Consider the following 23,058-nt stretch of genomic DNA (forward strand, 5'->3'; position numbering starts at 1 on the left):
TGACAATAAATTGTATTTTTAAAAATCTTTTTTTTTTTTTAATTTTTTTTTCAACGTTTTTTATTTATTTTTGGGACAGAGAGAGACAGAGCATGAATGGGGGAGGGGCAGAGAGAGAGGGAGACACAGAATCGGAAGCAGGCTCCAGGCTCCGAGCCATCAGCCCAGAGCCTGACGCGGGGCTCGAACTCACGGACCGCGAGATCGTGACCTGGCTGAAGTCGGACACTTAACCGACTGCGCCACCCAGGCGCCCCAAAAATCTTTAAAAAATTAAGAAAAAAAATCTTATGAGAACACTGATGACAAACAAAAAAGAGTGTCGTCTCTAAATCTCTGTGTTGGTGATGTAGCTGATTTTACAAAGACATTGGCCAAGATCCTGGAAGCTGGAATGGACTAAAGGGTCAGGGTTAAGACAGTATAGTATAAAAAGAACCAGAAAAGAATCCTATATTAAATAAAACTAAAGTTAAACATTCAAGAGACCAAGTTCAAAAGACCATAAACAGGATCAAAATTTGGGCAGCCAAATGGTAAGTTTTCAGACATACAAAGATCAACCAGAGTAATAATATTTAGAAACCAAGAATAAAGGGGTGATTAGTGTGACCAACTTCCATATATCAACAACTTGGCATCCCATTATGGATGATTCAAAGAAACCTTTATTCTAGGACTCGTTTAGTCTCAATACTAAGTTATGACACTCCTGAGAACTCTACCCAATGCCATGTGTATTGAGAGTCTTCTCCATTCAAACTGGTAAGAGCATGAAGTATTCTCAGCCTTTTGTGAACTCCAGAAAGCATTTGGCCTATTGCTTTTTTATTCTTCTCTCCCTGGCCTCAGTGAGTTTCCTCTCATGCATGTACAGATTAGTACTCAGCCAAAGACTTGAGGAGATATCTCTGCAGACCTCTGGAGCTCTCTCTCAGTGAAGTTCCCTCCTCTCCAACACTCTTCCCACAAATTCTAGCTGCCTAGACTTTCTTAAACTGATCTATCACTTCAATACAATGAGATCACCAGAGTCAGCTTTGGATACCCCTCCCTGTACTGTGACTTGGAAACTACCTCCAGGATGAAAATTGGTATAATCTTAAACCTTACCTCATTTATCTTCTCTAAGGGTTTATGGTCCTGCACTATCTTTTTTCCAGTATCTTTAAATAGTTGTTCCATATATTTTCTTTGATTTTCTAGTTATTTATGATGCAAAGGCAATTCCTGTAGCAGTTCCTTCTTATGGGAGGGAGTAGAAGTCTTAATACACTTTAAAAACAAGTCAGCCTTGGGGCACCTGGGTGGTTCAGTCAGTCAAACACGTGACCCTTGATCTCAGGGTTGTGAGTTTGAGACCCACGTTGGGTATGGAGATTACTTGAAAATAAAAATCATAAAAAAAAAAAAAAAAAGTCCGCCTTCACTTTCTGTGGTCTGCATTCATCTGAAGAGAAATCTGGTTGTTAAAGCTCTAGTTGATGATTTCATGTACTTTTCTTGACCCCTTCTTCAGTTCGGAGTCTATGTGCAATGCAAGGATCCCGAAGCTCTGATCCAGTTTGGTGTCCTTAGTTTTTTCCTCTCACCTTCAAAAACAGCCCCTCAATTCAGATAATTTCTCCCAGCTCTACTCCTTCCTATCCAACATTCTAAACTCTCCTGACTTTATTTTAATGTCTCTAGTTCCCATCCCATGCCATGTTCCTAGTCTCTACTTCTCAGATCAATTCTTTCAAACTGATACACCTTTTGACCTATCTTCCTAGCCTAAGTTCTTTCCTTACTGCTTGTTTCAAATGCTACACATTACATTACAAGTGATGTAAAATCCAACTCAAATTAACTTTCATGAAACAAGGTGTTTATTGACTGGTTGAAGTCTGGTGGTGGGTCAGGATTCTGAGTCAGTTGATTCAGTGGTTAAAAGATGTCCCCACACTTTTATTTCCAACTTCACTGAGGTATAATTGACAAATAAAAATTGTATATAGTTAATTGTATTAATTGTATATATAATTATATATAATTGTATATATGTATATATTGTGAAACGATTACCACACTCAAGCTAATTCACCCATCAGTCTCCTCATATAGTTACCATTTGTTTTTGGGTGTTGGTGTGGTGAGAACATTTAAGTCTACTCTTGCTCTTTCTTCGTTTTCTCTTGCATGATATCAACTTTAATTCTAAGGCCAACCTCACTCATTGTAACAATATGGCTGCAGTACTTCCAGGCTTCTTATCTGAACAAAACAGCCCAGAAGATGAGAAAGATAAAGATTCTTTCTCAGATGTTACTAGAAAATATTTTTTCCAGTACCTTTGGCTCAAATCAGCCCGTCACTTCTGAACCTAAATCTTGACCAGGTGACAGAATAATGTTGCTGCATATGCAGCCCCTTCCCTAGAGATAGGAGTGAAGTCAAATTCCCACAAATACATGGGTTGGGTCAAAGAGTAGATAGTCAAATGAAAATAAGGTGACCAAGAGGAGGAATAGATGTTGAAGACTACACCCTGAACTTTGCTCCTCAGAGCTCCCTTGGCTCCATGTTCTGAAATTCAATAACCATATTCAAGCCTCTCTCATACAACTTCAGAGCCTGACCCCAGCCCCAGGAAGCACTCATAGCCATTGCTTACTCAGCAGGTAGGTTTTAGAATAAATAATATCCTGGAAATAAATTTATTTTGTAACTTTATTTCTCTATATGAAACTATATATATCTTCAGTGTACTATATATCCTCACTGAACTGAAGTAATTTCAAATACTTAAACCAGTACTTGAGTATCTTACTTACTCTAGCTCTGCCTCTTAATAGGTGTGTGACCCTAGGTAATTTACTGGTCTTCTATGTGACTCATTTATCTCATTTGTAAAATGGGAATAATAATTGTACTTACTTACAGAATTTCAGAATAAAATTAGCTTAAATGTATTAATACACATAAAACACTTGAAATGTGCCTTAATATAGGAAACATTCAATAAATCTTTATTATTTCTTTGTTATTTCGTATTATTATTTTTAGTAGTAGTAATACTATTAGTATTGGTATTTCAATATGTGACAATATACAGGTCTATTCATGATGTGATTCAATTATAGACAATTAATCTTCCTATATTTATCCCGCAAGCATATCATCCCTTTATCATCTCAAAACGTATACATAATACTGTCCCAAACCATCCAGGCCAATTTTGTCTCCCTAGAAACTTGTAAGTTAAAATAAATTATGTTGATGTGGACAACACATAAAAGGGCTTTTTTGGTTAAACAAAATGATCTATAAGAATTATCAAAAATTAATTTTAATATTACAGAAAATGAATAATAAAATATATGAGTGGTACATTCCAAGCATGTCATGATGATGGGAAAACCTTCACATGCTTCTAGTATTTGAGGTAAATATTCCTGAAAAGGGGGGTTTCCAATAAACTGAGATGATAGAAAAAAGGCAGTTTGATGAGTAATCAGGGCAATCAGATAAGCCAAATTGGGACAAAGATGGTAAGCCAAAGTAACAAATATTTAAACTGTTTGGTTTTTGGGGGCGCCTGGGTGGCTCAGTCGGTTGGGCATCCGGCTTCGGCTCAGGTCATGTTCTCACAGTTCGTGGTTCAAGCCCTGAGTCAGGCTCTGTGCTGACACCTCAGAGCCTGGAGCTTGCTTCCAATTCTGTGTCTCCCTCTCTCTGGCCCTCCCCTGCTCACACTCTGTCTCACTCTCTCAAAAATCAACATTAAAAAAAATTTTTTTTAACTGTTTGGTTGTTTTGTTGTTGTTGTTTTTTTTTTTTTTTTTTTTTTTTAAGAAAGGAAAAAGGAAAGGGAAAGAAGGGAAAAGGGAGAGAAAGGCAATAAAAAAACATCTAGCGGGGAAAGATCTGGGTTTGTTTCCTGAAACTGCCACTTACCAGCTATACACTCTTAGGCAAATAACCATTCTGATTCAATTTATTCATCTTTAAAATAAGAGAAATAATAGTACCTACTTACTATTGTCTTTCATCATTCTAGCATTTTAACATGAAATGAAAAAGAGCACATTTTATAATCTATGGAATCTTAGAATCAATGAAATGTGGTAATACTATGATGATCATTAAATAAGATTATGCATGTAAAGCACCTAGCACAGTGTCAGGGCAATCTCCTTAACTTCTCTGGCTACACTTGTATTCATTTTTGTAAATCAGAAAACCGAAAGTTATTCCACCTAAAAAAAAGTGGTTTTCCCAGTGTATAAAATAAATTCTGAAGGATATAAAAATGTCTACTAATCATAAATAAAATTAAATCAACAAGAACTAAGGAACAAAACTCTAAAATTGACTGTAAAGAGAAATAACAATCTAATTCCATTTGAAATAAATAATATAACCTCAAAAAGCAAAAAGAAAGAAACCAAAGAACTGGGACTATATGTCCTCAATCTAAAGACAAAATGTATTGAAAAAGAAAAAAAAAATAATCCAAGTAACTTCAGAATGAAGTAACTAATCTAGATCACTGGCCAAATCTAGATCACTGCCTGCTTTTCACACATAAAGTTTTTTTGGAATACAGCCATGTCCTTTTGCTACTTATTTTTTATGGCTGAATTCCCACCACAGTGGCAGAGTTTAGTAGTTGTGGCAGAGATTATATGGCCCACTATGCCTAAAATGATTATTATCTGGCCCTCTACAGAAAAAGTTTGTTGACCCCTGTTTTAGAACACAATTGTGATGGTTAATTTTAAATGTCAACTTGACTGACAAGGAGGTGCTCAGACTAAACACTGTTTCTGGGCATGTCTGTAAGAGTATTTCTAGATGAGATTAGCATTTGAGTCCACGGACTCAGTAAAGTAGATTGCCCTTCTCATCATTCAAACTCTTGATGGCCTGAATAGAACAAAAGGCAAAGGAAAAGGAATTATCCCCTTTTTTCCTGCATCATTGTTTAGCTGGTATATCTCAGCTTCTCTGGCCTTTAGACTGGGATTTACACCACTGGCTCCCCTGGTTCTTGGTCCCTCAGACTTGAACTAAATTACACCACTGGCTTTCCTGGGTCTCCAGCTTGTATATGACAGACCATAGAACTATTCAGCTTCCATTACTGCATCAAATAATTCTTCATAATATATATGAACCTGTTTCTCTAGAAAACTCTGACTAATACAATACATAGACTGTATACTTAAGGATTAAGATAAAAAGATCAACAATCTCGAACTCTATTTAGTAGTTTTCATCATAGTGATATGAAGATAATAATTCTGAGACTATATTTTATGTATTATAGAAGTGACCAAGTGAGTAAATATTGAAGTTATTGGGAACCATAGTTCTCACTGTTGGAAAAGAACAATATAAATATGGAATGAGATAACGCTTAGATGAGCCATCAACCTAGCTGCCATCAACCTAGATCCATCTGCAGAGATCCTAAAAGTGGTAAGTCCCTAATAGCAATTAACATACCACTGCCTAGATCTTGGTTTCTAAATATCATTCCCATATGAAATGAACCAGAACTCTTTAGAGAAATGGCAGATTCCTCAGCAGAGGCAAAAAATAAGATGAGACTGGAACATCTATCTCATTGTGCAATAAAGTTAAAATTGCTGAAAAATTGATGGGACATGTTAAAATAACCAAGAAGCCTGCTTGGCTTGGCTTGTGAGAAAATGTTCTCACAGGAAAATCTTGGAAATTTTTTAAATAAAAAATAATATCTGGAGAAATAGCTGATTCTAAGGGCTAGAGAGGGAAATTACAAAATTAGTCTGGACCATTTTTATTTGAGTATAGTTGACACACAATGTTACATTAGTTTCAGGTATACAACTTAGTGATTTGACAAGTTTATACATTACACTATGTTCACCACAAGTATAACTACCATCTGCCCCATTACATTACTATTACAGTATCATTGACTATATTCCTTATAGTCTGCTTTTTAGTCCCATGACTTACCTATTCCATAACTGGAGGCCTGTCTGTCTCCCACTCCCCTTCACCCATTTTGCCCAACCTCCCACTCTCCTCCCCTTTGGCAAGCATCAGTTTATTCTCTGTATTTATTAAGTCTGTTTTCTGTTTTTATTCATTTTTTAGATTCAATTTATGAATGGAATCATATGGTATTTGTCCTTCTTAGTCTGACTTATTCCACTCAGCATAATACCCTCTAGGTCTCAACCTCATCCTTTTTTATGGCTGTTTAATATTCCATGGTGTGTGTGTATGTGTGTGTGTGTGTGTGTGTGTGTGTGTACACCACATTTTTCCTTTTTAAAAATTTTTTTTAATGTTTATTTTTGAAAGAGAGAGAGAGAGAGAGAGACAGACAGACAGACAGAACACGAGCAGGGAAGGGGTAGAGAAAGAGGGAGACACAGAATCCGAAGCAGGCTCCAGGCTCCAAACCGTCAGCACAGAGCCCGACGTGGGGCTTAAACTCACAAACTGTGAGATCACGACCTGGGCCGAAGTCGGACACTTAACCAACTGAGCCACCCAGGCACCCCAACACCACATTTTTCTTTTCTATTCATCTACTAATGGATACTTAGGTTGCTTCCATGTCTTGGCTATTATAAATAATGCTGCAATAAACATAGGAGTGCATATATCTTTTTTAGTTAGTGTTGTTGTTTTCCCTAGCTAAATACCCAATTATGTAATTATATGTATACTGGATCATATAGTATTTCTGTCTTTAATTTTTTGAGGAACCTCCTTACTGTTTTCCAAGTGGCTGCACCAATTTATATTCCCACCAACAGTGAATGAGAGTTCCTTTTCTCTACATGCTCACCAACACTTGTTTCTTGTGTTTTTGAGTTTAGCCATTCTAACAAGTGTGATGTGACAGCTCATTGTGGTTTTTATTTGCATTTCTCTGATGATGAATAGAGTTTGGGCATCTTTTCATGCATCTGTTGGCTATCTGTATGTGTTCTTTGGAAAAATGTCTATTCAGGTCCTCTATCCATTTTTTAATTGGATTGTTTGTTTTTGCAGTGTTGAGTTGTTTTTGTGATGCCCTGAAAGTAAGAAACTGCTGAGCCAGAAAGGAACATGTAAAAAAAGACTCAGAAGCCAAACTGAAAGAAGTATAAATGGCTGAAACAGGAATAATTTGAACTTCAAAATTAATAACATAGTATTGAATTATAACCCAAAGTATAAAATAAGTAGGCATGAGTTAATACTGATATAAATGATTTAATAAATAAATATATGGGAGCAAAGGAACAAATTTTCATTACACATGAACTCTAAACAATATATGCAGATATCCCCCACTTTAAGAAGTAGAACTTAATTTAAATTCCTTTGAGTGGGGTGCCTGGGTGGCTCAGTCAGTTAAATGTCTAACTCTTGATTTTGGCTCAGGTCATAATCTCATGATCTCGGGAGATCAAACCCCACCTCAGGCTCCAGAATGACAGCACTGACCCTGCTTGGGATTCCCTCTCTCCCTCTCTCTCTGCTTCTTTCCTGCTCATGCTCGTGCTCTCTTAAAATAAATAAATAAACATTAAAAAATAAAAAATAAAAAAATAAATCCCTCTGAGTGTGGGATACCTTCAAAAGAATAGTGTCTAGCTTCCAAAAAATAAAGAAAGGGGAAAACAGAGATATCTGGCAGATACTATCTTAACCAAGTGATCAAAGTTAAAATCATCAGTGATAAGGCAAGTTAATATCATGTACCACCTAATATAATGCAATGAGAAGAATATCCCTGTCCCTGTGGTATTCTTCCCCAAAACCCATAACCCCAGTCTAATAATGAGAAAATATTAAACATACCCAAAGTGAGGTACATCTCACATCTACAAAGTACCTGACCAGTAATCTTCAAAACTGTCAAGGTTATGAAAACAATGAAAGACTGAGAAACTATCACAGATCCAAGGAAACTAAGGAAACATATAGGCTAAATGAACTGTGGTATTCCAGGATGAATTCTGGAACAGAAAAAGAATACTATTGAAAAAACTCATGAAAGGCAAATAAAGTCTCTAATCTAGCTAATAGCATATTCCAAAGTTAAGTTTTTTAATTTTGATAAATATATCATGTTCACATAAGATGTTAACATGAGGGGAAACTGTGAGAGGGGTATATAGGAACTCTCCCTATACTGACTTTTCTATTTTTCTATATACTTAAATTATTCCAAAATAAAAAGTTTATTTTAAAAAAATGATAAACAATGATAACCCACTTAAGAAAATAAGAATGAAAGAGTACATACTGATAGTATAAGTGAATGAACAAATGAATAGGAAAAAAGGAAAAGCTCTAACTGCAGAATATCAATTAATAAATGTAAAAAGAATGGCAGAGTTAGGAAATTCCATTTTACAATCATCATAAAAATAATAATTTCAGGCAAGAATCAGAAAAGGATGTTATAACTATTGAGAGAGACTTTAAGGATAAAAAGATACACAATATCAGAGAAACGCATATCAGTTACTAATTTCAAAGGTAAAAATGGTTAATATTACCAATAATAGGACAACTGACATCAGGTACCTCCTGATATGATGCACTAAGGTGGACACAATGTCGCTTATATAATTTTCCTATCAAAAATTCATAATCTAGATTTACTTATGAGGAAACAACAGTCAAACCCAACTGAGAGTCTGTAAAACAACTGGCAGGTAGGGGTGCCTGAGTGGCTCAGTTAGGTTAAGCATCTGAATCTTGATTTTGGCTCAGGTCATGATCTCATGGTTGTGGGATCAAGCCCAGCCTGGAATTCTCTCTCTCCCTCTCTCTCTGTCCCTTCCCTGTTCGCATGTGCACGTGCTCTCACTCTCTCAAAATAAATAAATAAACTTAAAAACAAAATCAGCAGGTATGTTCCAAAAATAATAACATGAAAGAAAAAGAAGGATTAAGGAACTATTACAGGAAACTATAGAATTATAACGATAAGGTGTAGTGCATAATCATGGATTGGTTCCCGGGTTGTAAAGAAAAAAATGTTACACTGTCATTGATTCAAGGCAATAAACCATTCAATCTACATCAATTTTTAATTGAATCAGTTCTACCATACATGATTCAGAAAACAGAACCAGACAATCATGCTGAAAAATTAGTATGACTTCTGCTTTTAGGAATTAACACTAAAGAAATAAAAATATTTCAAATAGTTAACAATGTGAGCATATTTATTATAGCATTATTTATAAGAGCCAATATTTTGAAAATAATCTAAATGCCCGTATTGTAACATGTTTTAGGTTGCAAATGACCAAGAACTCAACTTAAAAGGGTTTAAACAGAAAGAAACGTTATTTGTTGGCTCTTATAACTGAAAAATCTCCAAGAGAAGAAGATTTTAGGGCTATCTTCAGGTTTCATTAATGTCACCAACACTCATCCTTTGATTCTGCCGCATTTTTTTTTTTCTGAAGGTCAGTTTCATCTTCTAACTGGCCCACTTAATGGTTATTATTTGAATACACCAAACAGAGTATGAAAATCTTATTCCCAGAAGTTCTGACAAATGTCTTCTTAAATCATACTAGCTCTAACATGGCTACATGTCCACCCTGAACCTGATCATATGGCTTTGCTAGAGTAATCTCACCCATAACATATGGCTAAAAATTACATAGTGGGAGTTTACCAAAGAAATGCAGAATACAATTACTACTAAGAGGGAGAATTGATACTAGGCAACGGACACAGGCATCTCCCATGATGTCCAGGATTAAGCCACTGCTCAAATATAGTATGATACATCCATTAAAATTAGGTTGAAGAAGATTATTTTTTTTACATGGAAAGATTTCCACAATATATTGTTAAGATAGGAGAAAGCAGTAACTAAAAGAATGAAATTATTTACAGCATATTAATAGTGGAGTTTATAAATCCTCTGAACTTAGAAGCAAAATTCTGTGTGAATAAGCCATTTAGTATGGATATGCTTCATAGTAATCATCTGGTTCTCAAAGGATTATAGTTCCCAAAAAAGGAAAGAATGAATGACGAGGGTGCCCTTGCAATTTTAAAGAGGAGGAAACTGAGGTTCAGAGGGATTAAATGCCTTCCTCAATGTCACAACAATCTGCTAATATCAGAACAAGGCAAGATTCCAGTCTTCTGATCCCTGAACAAATGCTCTTTCCATGTTGCCACACTGCCTTAACTTAGCTCACTGGGCAGTATGGTCCAGGTTGCAACTTCTTTCAAATTAAAATTTTATTAAAAGTTGAGAACTGGATAAGCTTTTCTATTTTCAAATGTATCACAGAAGTTCATAATGTGAAAGGAAGAAACTAAAGAAAGCAATTTTTCTCAAATATGGATCCACTGACCTCTTAGAAATGTGCACCATAGACTTATTCCCAAAAGTCAACAAGTTCCTTACAGCAATATGTTTATGTCTGATTTATAATAATCTAAAATTAATATTTCAAATCTATATTGATACTCCTAGTAGAATATAAGGTCTCTGAGGGCTGAGCTTTTTTTTTTTCTTTTTTATTCCCTATTTACCCCCAGTGCCTAAAACAGGGTCTGAAACATATAAGTATCTGACACATGAATTACTAATGAACAAATCAACTCATAACTAATTTCTGCCACATAAGTCCATTACACATGTTTGTGTCATGTTCACACTGGCACTAAGGTGTCCTGTTTCTATTGTTAAAAGCTAAAGAGAGGCTCCTGGGTGGCTCAGTCAGTTGAGCATCTGACTTTGGCTCAGGTCATCATCTCACAGTTTGTGGGTTCGAGCCCAGTGTCGGGCTCTGCTCACAGCTCAGAGCCTGGAGCCTGCTTTGGATTCTTGTGTCTCCCTCTCTCTCTGCCCTTCCCCTGCTCACACTCTGTCTCTATCTCTGTCTCTCTCTCAAAAATAAAGATTAAAAACATTTTTTTTAAAAAGCTAAAGAGAAAAAGAGAAAGGTAGATTAAGTAAGTAAATGATATGCTTGCACTTACTTGAGACCAAATAATATCTCAGTTTGCTGTACAAATGAATAAAAGAAATTGGTTAAATAGCTGAGTCATGACTGGGCACTATTAATTAGATATGCCAAATTAAAACAAACTTACCCCATAACAGACAGTATCAAACACAACTTTCAACAGATGATTTGGTTTCAGCAAACAACATCATCCAATGTATTAAATTAAAATTTTTGCTTGTTTATGCTTAATTTATTGATTCCCTTCAATTTTGTAGAAGCTACAAACATAAGAAATCTATGCCTAATTTTATATTCTTAAACTTTTACATACTTCACAATTATTTAAGTCAGTATCATAAATCTAAAATACTTTTTCCTCTAAAAGTTGTCTTTATATTACTCAAGTTTTAAAACCTATAAAGTAGTATATGTGTGGATCAAAAATTAGGAATTAAAAAAGTTAGGAATTCAAATCCGTTTCATAAAAGCCTTATTATATAACCCTGAGTTCTAATACCACTGTGGCTCCGTTTTCATTCGTAAAGGTGAGAATAACTTGAAAAGTATTCAGCAGAATAATTTTATTAATCATAAATTTTAAGAATCTGAAATAATCTGGAAAAGTAATATCCAGTCCAACATTCATTTTACAAATGAGGAAGCTCAGAGGAATTAGAGTGACTTGTCCAACATCAACTAATAAGTCATGGTAGGAATGGGCTGAGAACCTAGATCTAATCATTGCATCTACTGAAAAATGCCAAGCATTGTAAACATACCTCTTAATGACAATGATGCTTTAACTCAACAGCCTATTGTTCTTAAATTGATTCCTGGGCACTGTTCTTGTTACATTCCTTAAGTACAAAGAAAAGCAGCATACTGTTCTGGATTTATACAATCAGATTTGAGGGCTGACATTATTGTAATTGCTTGGTCCTTGAGTCAACTGGCAGTGCATCAACCATTAAAATCAAAAGTATGTTAAAAAGCAGGAAGATCCTGGCAATGTATAAATGCACTTACAAAGAAAAGTCAAATTTGAACCTATCAACCTTGGCAGTTTTCCTTTAAGAGAGCCCAGAAAAGCCACAGTGGCCATGGAAATTAAAACTGTGTCTTAAATGAATGAGATGCTGAAAATATGAGAAGCTAAGGAAAGAATAATAAGCACTTGAAGCCTCTATACACCAATCAGGGTTTTTAAGATACATTTGGGATTCCATGTAATAGATGAAGCATTGGAGTGAATAATAAGACCAAACTATAAGAATAATTCTGTACTCCTTATCCTAGACTCAGACCAATCAGTGTGATAGTGCACAATTTATATTTAAATGTAAATTTCAAAACTAATTATGATTTCCAAATAGCAGATGGTAATTCAGTTAGAAACACAATCAAAAGAAAGATTCATTTAGTTTGCTTAAAAGGTTTTAGCAAACAGGATGAAAAACAAAGTTCATACTGGTCATGGGTTTCAGAAAGTACACTGGAAGCTGTGGACATCCCATGGATATTATAATCAATTCCATTTAATCAAGATCCTAACTGAACCAGAACCTTCTGATTTCTCGCTGAAGCTGTTCTGAAAACTTGCAGAAAACCCAGCATCAACCCATTCCCATAGGGGTTTCTCTTTAGGAACAATTCAGCCAGTAGATGCGCTGGTTTTCTTTGCCAGGCATCTTAGGCCTATCCTTATAGGCTACCACATACTATATTGTATACCCTAGATTTGCTGAAATGATCTCAATCCCAATTTTTGTATCCCATTATCAGAATCATGAGTCCCAATATTTGGCTAAAGAAATATGATCTCCATGACTTGGCACAAAAGTGAACCAACAAGGCCCCATTAAGGGGACTCTCAAATCTTTGAAGTAGTCCTAGAATTTAATATTAAATTTTTTTAAATGTTTATTTATTTTTCAGAGAGAGAGATAGAGTGCAAGCAGGGAAGGGGCACAGAGAGAGGGAGACAAAGAATCTGAGGCAGGCTCCAGACTCTGAGCTGTCAGCACAGAGCCGAACACAGGGCTGAAGTCAAACGCCTAACTGACTGAGTCACTCAGGCGTCCCTAGAATTTAATATTAAAGATGAGTTCCTGGTTACCATCATGTGAAAGCCAGTTTCTTACTGGCTTTTCTCTCTCTCAAACATTTTTTAAAAATTTATAAATAAATAAATAAATAAATAAATAAAATAGATACTAAAAAAACAATAGAACAGATCAATGAAAGCAGGAACTGGTTCTTCAAAAAGATCAACAAAATTGATAAACTTCTAGCAAGACTCATGAAAACAAAAAAAGAAAGAGACAGGACTCGAATAAAATCAGAAATGTAAGAGGAGAAATAACAACCAATATCACAGAAATACAAAGGATTGTAAGAGAATATCACAAAAAATCATATGCCAACAGATTGGGATACCCTGGAAGAAATGGATAAATTCCTAGAAACATATAACCTACCAAAACTGAAGCAGGAAGAAATGGAAAATTTGAACAGACTCATTACCAACAATAAAATTGAGTTAGTAGGATGCATGGGTGGCCAGTCGGTTAAGCATCCAACTTCAGCTCAGGTCATGATTTCATGGTTTGTGGGTTCGAACCCGGATCAGGCTCTCTGCTGTCAGCACAGACCCTGCTTTGGATCCTATGTCCCCTTCTCTCTGCCCTTCCCCTGCACTCGCTCATGCTCTTTCTCCCTCTCTCTCAAAAATAAACAAACATTAAAAGATTGAATTAGTAATCAAAAAACTCCCCAAAAGCAAAAGTCCAGAACCTGATGGCCTCAGAGGCAAATTCTACCAGACATTTAAAGAAGAGTTAAAACCTATTCTTCTCAAACCATTCAAAAAAACAGAAGAGGAAGAAAAATTTCCAAATTCATTCTATGAGGCCAGCATGACCCTGATACCAAAATGTGATATAGACACCACAAAAAAAGAGAGAACCACAGGCCAGTATCTCTAACGAACATAGAGGCAAAAATCCTCAACAAAATACTAGCAAACCTGATTCAACAACATATTTTAAAGACATCTCACACTCAAGTGGGATTTATTCCTAGGATTCAAGAGTGGTTCAGTATTCATAAATCAATCAATATGATACATCACATCAATAAGCAAAAGGATAAGAACTATATGATCTGTTCAAAAAATGCAGAAAAAGCATTTGACAAAGTACAACATATATTCACAATAAAACCCGTCAACAAGGTAGGTATAGAGGGTACATACCTCAACATAATAAAAGCCATATATGAAAAACCCACAGCTAACCTCATACTTGATGAGGAAAAACAGAGCTTTTCCCCTAACATCAGGAACAAGACAAGGATGTCCACTCACACTCTCTGATTCAACATAGTACTGGAAGTCCTAGACACAGCAATCCGAAAAGAGAAAGGAATAAAAGCCATCCAAATTTGTAAGGAAGAAGTAGAAGTTTCACTATTTGCAGACAACATGATAATATATATAGAAAACTTGAAAGACTCCATCCAGAAACTGCTAAACTAATAAATGAATTCAGTGAAGTCACAGGATACAAAATAAATGTACATAAATATGTTACACTTATATATACTAATATTGTAAGCACCAGAGAGAGAAATTAAGAAAACAATCCCATTTACAACCACACCAAAAATAATAAAATACCTAGAAGAAAACTTAAAGAGACCTGTACTCAGAAAACTATAAAACACTGATGAAAGAAATTGAATAAGACACAAACAAATGGAAAGACATTTCATGTTCACAGATTGAAAGAACGAATATTGTTAAAATGTCTATACTACCCAAAGCAATATACACATTTAATGCTATCCCTATCAAAATACCAACAGCATTTTTCACACAATAAGAACAAACAATCATAAAATTTACATGGAACCACAAAAGAACCCAAATACTCGGAGAAATATTGAGGAAGAAAAATGAGGTATCACATTTCTGACATCAAGTTATATTACAGAGCTGTAGTAATCAAAATAGTATGGCAATGGCACAAAAAAAGACACACAGATCAATGGAATAGAATAGAAAACCCAAAAATAACTCACAGTTATATGATGAATTAATCTTTAACAAAGGAAAGAGGAATATCCAATGTGAAAAAGACAGTCTCTTCAACAAATGGTGTTGGGAAAATTGGACAGCTATGTGCAAAAAAAGAATGAAATTGGACCACTCTTCATTATACATAAAAATGAACTCAAAATGGATTAAAGACCTAAAGGTCACACCTGAAAACATAAAAATCCTAGAAGAGAATACAGGCAGTAATTTCTCTGACATCAGCCTTAGTAACTTCTTTCTAGATATGTCTTCTGAGGCAAGGGAAACAAAAGCAAAAATAAACTATTGGGACTATATCAAAAGAAAAGCTTCAGCAAAGTGAAGGAATCAACTAAACTAAAAGGCAACCTCAGGAATGGGAGAAGATATTTGCAAATAACATATCAGATAAAGGGTTAGTAAAAAAAATATAGAGAGAACTGATATAACTCAACACCCAAAAAACAAACAATCCAATTAAAAATGGGCAGAAGATTGGGGTGCCTTAGTGGCACAGTCGGTTAAGCGTCCGACTTGAGCCCAGGTCATGATCTGACACCTCGTAAGTTCAAGCCCCACACTGGGCTCTCTGCTGACAGCTCAGAGCCTGGAGCCTGCTTTGGGTTCTGTGTCTCCCTCTCTCTTTGCCCCTCCCCCACTTGCATTTTCTCTCTCTCTCTCTCTCTCTCTCTCTCTCTCTCTCTCAAAAATAAACACTTTTCAAAAATGGGCAGAAAACAATAGACGTTTCTCCAAAGAAAACATACAGAGAGCCAACAGACACATAAAAAGATCCTCAACATCACTCATCATCAGGAAATGTAAATCAAAACTACAATGAGATATCACTTCACACCTATCAGAATGGATAAAATCAACAACACAAGAAACAACAAGTGTTGACGAGGATGTGGAGAAAAAGGAACATTCATGCACTGTCAGTGGGAATGCAAAGTGGTGCAGCACTGTAGAAAACAGTATGTAGGTTCCTCAAAAATTTAGAAATACCTACCATCCACTACTAATACCATTACATTATTTACTCAAAAAAAATACAAGAACACTAATTCAAAGGGATACATGGACCCCTATGTTTATTGCAGCATTATTTGCAATAGTCAAATTATGGAAGCAGTCCAAGTGTCCATCAATAGATGAGTAAAGAAGATGTGGTATACATATGTGATGGAATATTATTTAGCCACAAAAAAGAATGAAATCTTGGCATTTGCAATGACATGAATGGAGCTACAGAGTATAATGCTAAGTGAAATATCAGTCAGTAAAAGACAAATATCATGTGATTTCACTCATATGTGAATTTATGGAAAAAAACAAATGAACAAAAGAGAGAGAAAAAACAAAGAACAGACTCTTAACTACAGAGAACAAACTGATGGTTACCAGAGGGGAGATGGGTTGGGGGATGAGTGCAACAGATGAAAGAGATAAAAGAGTACACTTATCATGATGAGTACTGAGTGATATACAGAATTGGTGAATCACTGTATTGTATACCTGAAACTAATATAACACTGTGTATTAACTAACTGGAGTGAGTGAATGAATGAATGAATGAATGAATAAATAAAGACTCGTGATTAGTTGGAAATATTGAGATGATTGGTTCTGTAAGAGAAGCTTTTTTCACTAGCAGGAAAGTAAAGGAATGCTCTGGTATTCAATTGTCACTCACCCATCCAGGAGTGGATAGTGACACCACAATTGAAGTATTTTCTTGGGAAGCTGATTTTGAATTTTTCTTTCTTTTTTATTTTTAAAGTTTACATGCCTTCCTCAGAAGAAAAGCACACCTCTCTTTGATCTCAGTGATATCATGAGACTAAGATGCTGCTATGGACTGAAATGTGTCCCTCCAAATTTATGTTGTCGTCCTAACCCTCACTATGACTGCATTTGGAGATAGGACCTTTAAAGAGGTAATTAAGGGGGCATCTGAGTAGCTTAGTCCAACTTTGGTTCAGGTTATGATCTCACAGTTCATAGGTTCAAGCCCCATGTCAGGTTCTGTGCTGACAACTCAGAGCCTGAAGCCTGCTTTGGATTCTGTGACCCCTCTCTCTTTGTCTCCCCCCCCACCTCTCTCTCTCTCTCTCTCTCTCTCTCTCTCTCAGTCTCTCAAAATTAAATAAACATTTTTAAAAATTTTAACAAAAAATTAAAGAGCTAATTAAGGATAAATGAGGTCACACAGGTGGGGCCCTCATCCAATAAAACTGGCATCACTATAAAAAAAGGAGAAATATCAGGGGTCTCTATGCATACCCAGAGAAAAGGCCATGTGAGGATACACCAAAAAGGTGGCCATCTGCAACCAGCAGGAAAAACCACACCTGCTGACACCCTGGTCTTGGACTTCCAGGTTTCCAAACAGTGAGAAATAAATTTCTGCTGTTTAAACTACCCATTCCAGGGTATTTTGTTATGGCATATCTAGAAGACTAATGTGGATACCAAATCCTTAATATAACTTCTCCAACTAGATGGTGCCTGAAACTTCACCTTAGGTACTCCTCTTAAATTATTTAAAGAGCACACAGCTAAGGACCAAGTACATGACATTTGGGACACTAAAAATTAGATAGAAACATACAGTCTTATGAACTCAACACGTTAAGGAAAGACTCCAAGATAATCACATCTGGGAAGAAAGGACATCCCAGAAAGAAGAGAGCCAGAAAAGAGTGTCCTAGATTCTGTCTATAACCTCTGCTCAAATCTCTGGCTAACTCTTGAACCATGTTTGCACAGGGCAAATTGCAATCAGCCTAGATAAGGCTAGAGGAGCTAAAATGAAACTTCAGCTATTGCTCTCTTATAGAAAAGACCAAATTTTCAGTTTGAGCTGAGCCAAACTGACAAAACAAATCAGTATCTTCAAAAAAATAATGAGTGACATTACTGCATATAGCAGAATGGAGAACTCCAAACCTTCATCCCTCTTAAAGCAATCAACAAGCTGACAAAAAAAAAAAAAAAAAGTCAGAATCAACTTTTTCTGAACTCTGGATATAATAAAAGACTTAAAACATCCAGAAGAACACATAATAAAGAAACTACTGAGTTTTGGTAAGAGAGGACTGTAGCATTTATTTACCTAAAATCCCCACCCCACCCAGATCAGGTGGCAACCATGAAGATAGTGGCCCAGATTCCTGATGCAGCTTTCTGGTGACAAAGGTGAACAATATGAACCTTGTCCTTAAAGAACTGTAGTTGTGTTTTTGTTCTATCTGATAGCTCACTGAGGTGTCACCTCAGGGGCTTCTCTACTCCCTCTTTACACCCACATAATTTAGAGCTTTCTCAGGCCTGAAGAGTGGTGGGAATATAAAATTATGCAGTTCTTTTGGAGAAGAGGTTAGGATTTACTCAAAAATGTAAGCAGAGAATTAACATGTAACCCAATAATTCCAATCCTAGGTACATATCCAAAAGAATTGAAAATAGGTGTTCAAATAAAAACTTGTACATTAATGATTCTAGCAGTTCTATTCACAATAGCCATAAGATAGAAACAACCCAAATGTCCATCAACTGGTGAGTGGATAAACAAAATGTGGCATATCCATATAATGGAATATTATACAGCCATAAAAAGGAGTGAAATACTCATAGACATACTACAACATGGATTAACCATGAAGACATAATGCTAAGTGAAAGAAGCTAGACACAAAAGACTATATATTCATTATTTGACTTACATGAAATATACAGAGTCGGCAAATCCATAAGAAAGAATGCAGATTAGTGATTTCCAGAGGATGGGGGCAGGGGAGAATGAGAAGTGAGTAACGAACTGACACAGGTTCCCTTCTAGAAGATGAAAATGTTCTGAAATTAGATAGTGGTGACAGTGAATATTATGAATACACTAAATGCCAGTAAATTGTAAACTTTTAAATGGTTAAGGGCGCCTGGGTGGTTCAGTCAGTTAAGCGTCCAACTCTTAGTTTTGGCTCAGGTCATGATCTCATGGTTTGTGAATTCAAGCCCCAAGTCAGGCTCCGTGCTGACAGCATGAAGCCTACTTAGGATTCTCTCTCCTACTTTCTCTCTGGTCCCCATCCCCACTCACTCACATGCTTTCTCTCTCAAAACAAATAAACTTTAAATAAACAAATAAATAAAATGGTTAAAATGTTGGGTTTTATGTTTTATGAATTTTATGAATCTATTAGAATAAATGAATTCAGTAATGTTGTAAGATACAAAACCATTACACAAAAATCTGTTGTATTTCTTTTTTTTTTTTTTTTCAACGTTTTTTATTTATTTTTGGGACAGAGAGAGACAGAGCATGAACGGGGGAGGGGCAGAGAGAGAGGGAGACACAGAATCGGAAACAGGCTCCAGGCTCGGAGCCATCAGCCCAGAGCCTGACGCGGGGCTCGAACTCACGGACCGCGAGATCGTGACCTGGCTGAAGTCGGACGCTTAACCGACTGCGCCACCCAGGCGCCCCTCTGTTGTATTTCTATACACTAATAACAGACTATCAGAAATGATAAATTTGAAAAACAATCCATTTAGAATTGCATCAAAAAGAATAAAATACCTAGAAATAAATTTAAGTAAGGAAGTGAAAGACTTGTGTAGCGAAAACTATGAGACATTAATGTAAGAAATTGAAGATACAAAAAATGGAAAAATAATTTTTGATCATGGATTATAATAATAAATACTTTTTAAATGTCCATACTACCCAAAGCAATCCACAGACTCAACGCAATCCTTATCAACATTCCAATGGTATTTTTCACAGAAATAGAAAAAACAATCTTAAAATTTGTATGGAGCCACAAAAGGCCCCAAATTCCCAAAGCAATCTTGAGAAAAATGAACAAAGCTAGAGATGTCACACTCCCTGGTTTCAAACTCTATTACAGAGCTATAATAATTAAAACAGTATAATTACTGGCATAAAAGCAGACAGATTAATCAACAGAATAGTGAGCCCAGAAATAAACACATGCATATTTGGTCAATACAATTACAAGAAAGGATCCAAGAATATATAATGGAGAAAGGGCAGATCAATAAACAGTGCTGGGAAAACTAGACAGTCACATGCAAAAGAATGAAACTGGACTTTCATATACCATACACAAAAATTAACTAAAATGGGTTAAAGATATGAATGTAACACCTGAAATTATAAAAGTTCTAGAAGAAAACATAGATGGTAAGCTTCTTTTTTTTAATATTTTTTAAAGTTTATTTATTTATTTTGAGAGAGACAGTGAGTACATGAACAGGGGAGGGGCAGAGAGAGAGAAAGAGAGAGAGGTAATCCCAAGCAGGTTCTGCAGGGACAGCACAAAGCCCAACAGGGTGCTCAAACTCACAAAACTGTGAGATGATGACCTGCACTGAAATCAAGATTTGGATGCTTAACCAACTGAGCCACCCAGGTACCCCAGGTGGTAAGCTTCTTAACATAAACTTTGGCAATGATTTTTTGAATCCGACACCAAAAATAAAAACAAAAGCAAAAATTAGCAAGTAGGACTATATCAAACTAAAAAGCTTCTGCACAACATAGGAAAATAATCAACAAGACAAAAAGGTAACCTACTGGATGGGAAAAGATACTTGCAAATCATATATCTTGTAAGGGGTTAATATTAAAAATGTATAAAGAACGGTAACAACCCAATAGTGAAAACAAATAATTCTATTTAAAAATGGGGAGAAGATCTGAATAGACATTTTTCCAAAGACATACAAATGGCCAACAAGCACATGAAAAGATGCTCAACATCATTAATCTTCCAGAAAATGAAAATCAAAACCACAATGAGATATCACCTCACACCTGTCAGAATGGCTAGTATCAAAAAGATAAGAAATAACAAGTTTTGGTGAAGATATGGAGAAAAGAGAAAACTTGTGCACTCTTAGCGGGACTGAAAACTGATACAGCCACTATGGAAAACAGTTTGGAGGTTTCTCACAAAATTAAAAATATAATTATCAGGGTACTTGGGTGGCTCAGTTGATTAAGCATCTGACTTTTGATTTCAACTCAGGTCATGATCTCAGTTTGTGGATTCAAGCCCTGCATTGGGCTCTGCACTGACAGCACAGAACCTGCTTGGGATTCTCTCCCTCTCCCTCTCTCTCTGCCCTTCCCCTGTTCATGCTCTCTCTCTCTCAAAATAAATAAGTAAACATTAAAAAAATAGAATTATCATACGATCCAGCAATTCCACTTCCAGGTATTTACAGGAATATATATGAAAAATGAAAACACCAATTTGAAAAGATAATAGGCATCCCTATGCCCACTGCAGCACTCTTTCCAACAGAAAAGATATGGAAACAATCTAAGTGTCCAATGATAGATGAATGGATAATAAAATTGTGGTATATATACCATGGAATATTATTCAGCCTTAACAAGGAATGAATCTTTTTCATTTGCAACAATATGGATGAACCTCAAGACTTGAGGATTTTATGCTAAGTGAAATAAGTTAGAGAAAACCAAATATTGCATAATCTTTTATTTGCCATCTTTAAAAAACAAAAAAAACAAGATCATAGATACAAAAAAACATATTAGTAGTTGCCAGAGGCAGAGAGAGGGTAAGAGAAAAGGGCAAAGAGGGTCATAAGTAAAATAAATTAAAAAAAAAAAAAAAAAAAGTTTTTAATTAAAAAATAATTTAAACAAAATTTTTTTAACATAATAAAATTCAGTCTCCATAGTCTCCAGTATTTTTCACAATGTCCAGGATACAATCCAAAATCACTTAACATATCAAAAAATAGAATAAACATTATTTATACTCAAACAGAAGGACAGGAAAGTGGACCTCAGGATACTCTGGACATTAAAATTAGCAGACAATGATTTTTCTTAAGTTTATTTCTTTATTTTGAGAGAGAGGGAGAGAACACCAGCAGGAAAACTTCTGCTCTGTGAAAGCCGCTGGTAAAAGAGTGAAGAGAGAAGTCCAAGACTTAGAGAAAATATCAACAAAATATATATTGGAAAGAAGACTCTTATCTAACACATACCAAGAATTCTTAAAACTGAACAATAAAAAAAATAATAATAAAAATAGGGAGATTCATGAGATTCTTTGATGGACTATACCCCACTTCCAGTGCCACCATTCTGTCACTGAAATTGTTCTCAAGAAACTGAATGACCCGTTGGAAAAAGCCAGGGCTGTTAATATGGGTGTTGCTGTGGGCTTGTCATATATGGGCTGTTTATTACATTGAGGTATATCTCCTCTATACCCAGTTTGAGTTTTTACCATGAAAGGATATTGAATTCTATCAAATGCTTTTTCTACATCTATGGAGATACTTATATGACTTTTATCCTTCATTCTGTTAATGTGTATCGCACTTGATTTATGGATGTTGAACTATCCTTGCATCTCAGGGATAAATCCTTCATGATGATGGGATATAATCTTTTTAATGTGCTGTTGAATTCAGTTTGCTAGTATTTTGTGGATGCTGCCCCATAATGATGTTTTCTCAATCTTAATATTCAGGGTCCTCCAACACAATGGATGGTCCTCACACAGAGCTCCCAGTCAATCTTCATTTTCCTTCATTTCCAAACCAAGAATAGGCAGATAAAAATCCTCATATATTTAAGTAAAATCTACAGCATGGAAGAAAAAAATCATGGGAAGCACAGAAAGAAACTGTCCTTTTAGGAAAAAGCAAGAATTAAGAGGAACAAAGAAAACCATTTTAAAAGTATGCCCTGATTGAAGTAGTCTTTGGAGAGCCAAATATTTCAAACTTATCTCTTGTTTGATACACTGGGATTGTGAAACTTTGGAACAATAAACCAAGATTTGGAGTGGATAAAAGCTACGCTCTTCTTGCATTCTGATCAAAAGTTTATGGCCGGTAGACCCTTAGGAACATTGTCATATATCCTCAGAGATACAAGTACTCTAAAGATTGCTGTTATGTTCAAATCGAAACTAAGATATTAAAGGGGCACCTGGCTGGCTC

General features: G+C 35.6%; 1 long non-coding RNA gene across 1 annotated transcript in view; it reads left to right on the forward strand.

Moving 5' to 3' along the window:
- The window catches only part of LOC125921157 (uncharacterized), a 58,320-nt gene that overhangs the window by 30,654 nt on the left and 4,608 nt on the right, over positions 1–23,058 (forward strand). The window contains exons 5-6 of the long non-coding RNA XR_007457316.1: positions 5,312–5,463; positions 16,826–16,982. This is a non-coding gene — a long non-coding RNA (uncharacterized LOC125921157). The remainder of the gene's footprint in view (positions 1–5,311; positions 5,464–16,825; positions 16,983–23,058) is intronic.

Source organism: Panthera uncia, chromosome C2 (genome assembly GCF_023721935.1).
Source record: "Panthera uncia isolate 11264 chromosome C2, Puncia_PCG_1.0, whole genome shotgun sequence".
NCBI lineage: Eukaryota > Metazoa > Chordata > Mammalia > Carnivora > Felidae > Panthera > Panthera uncia.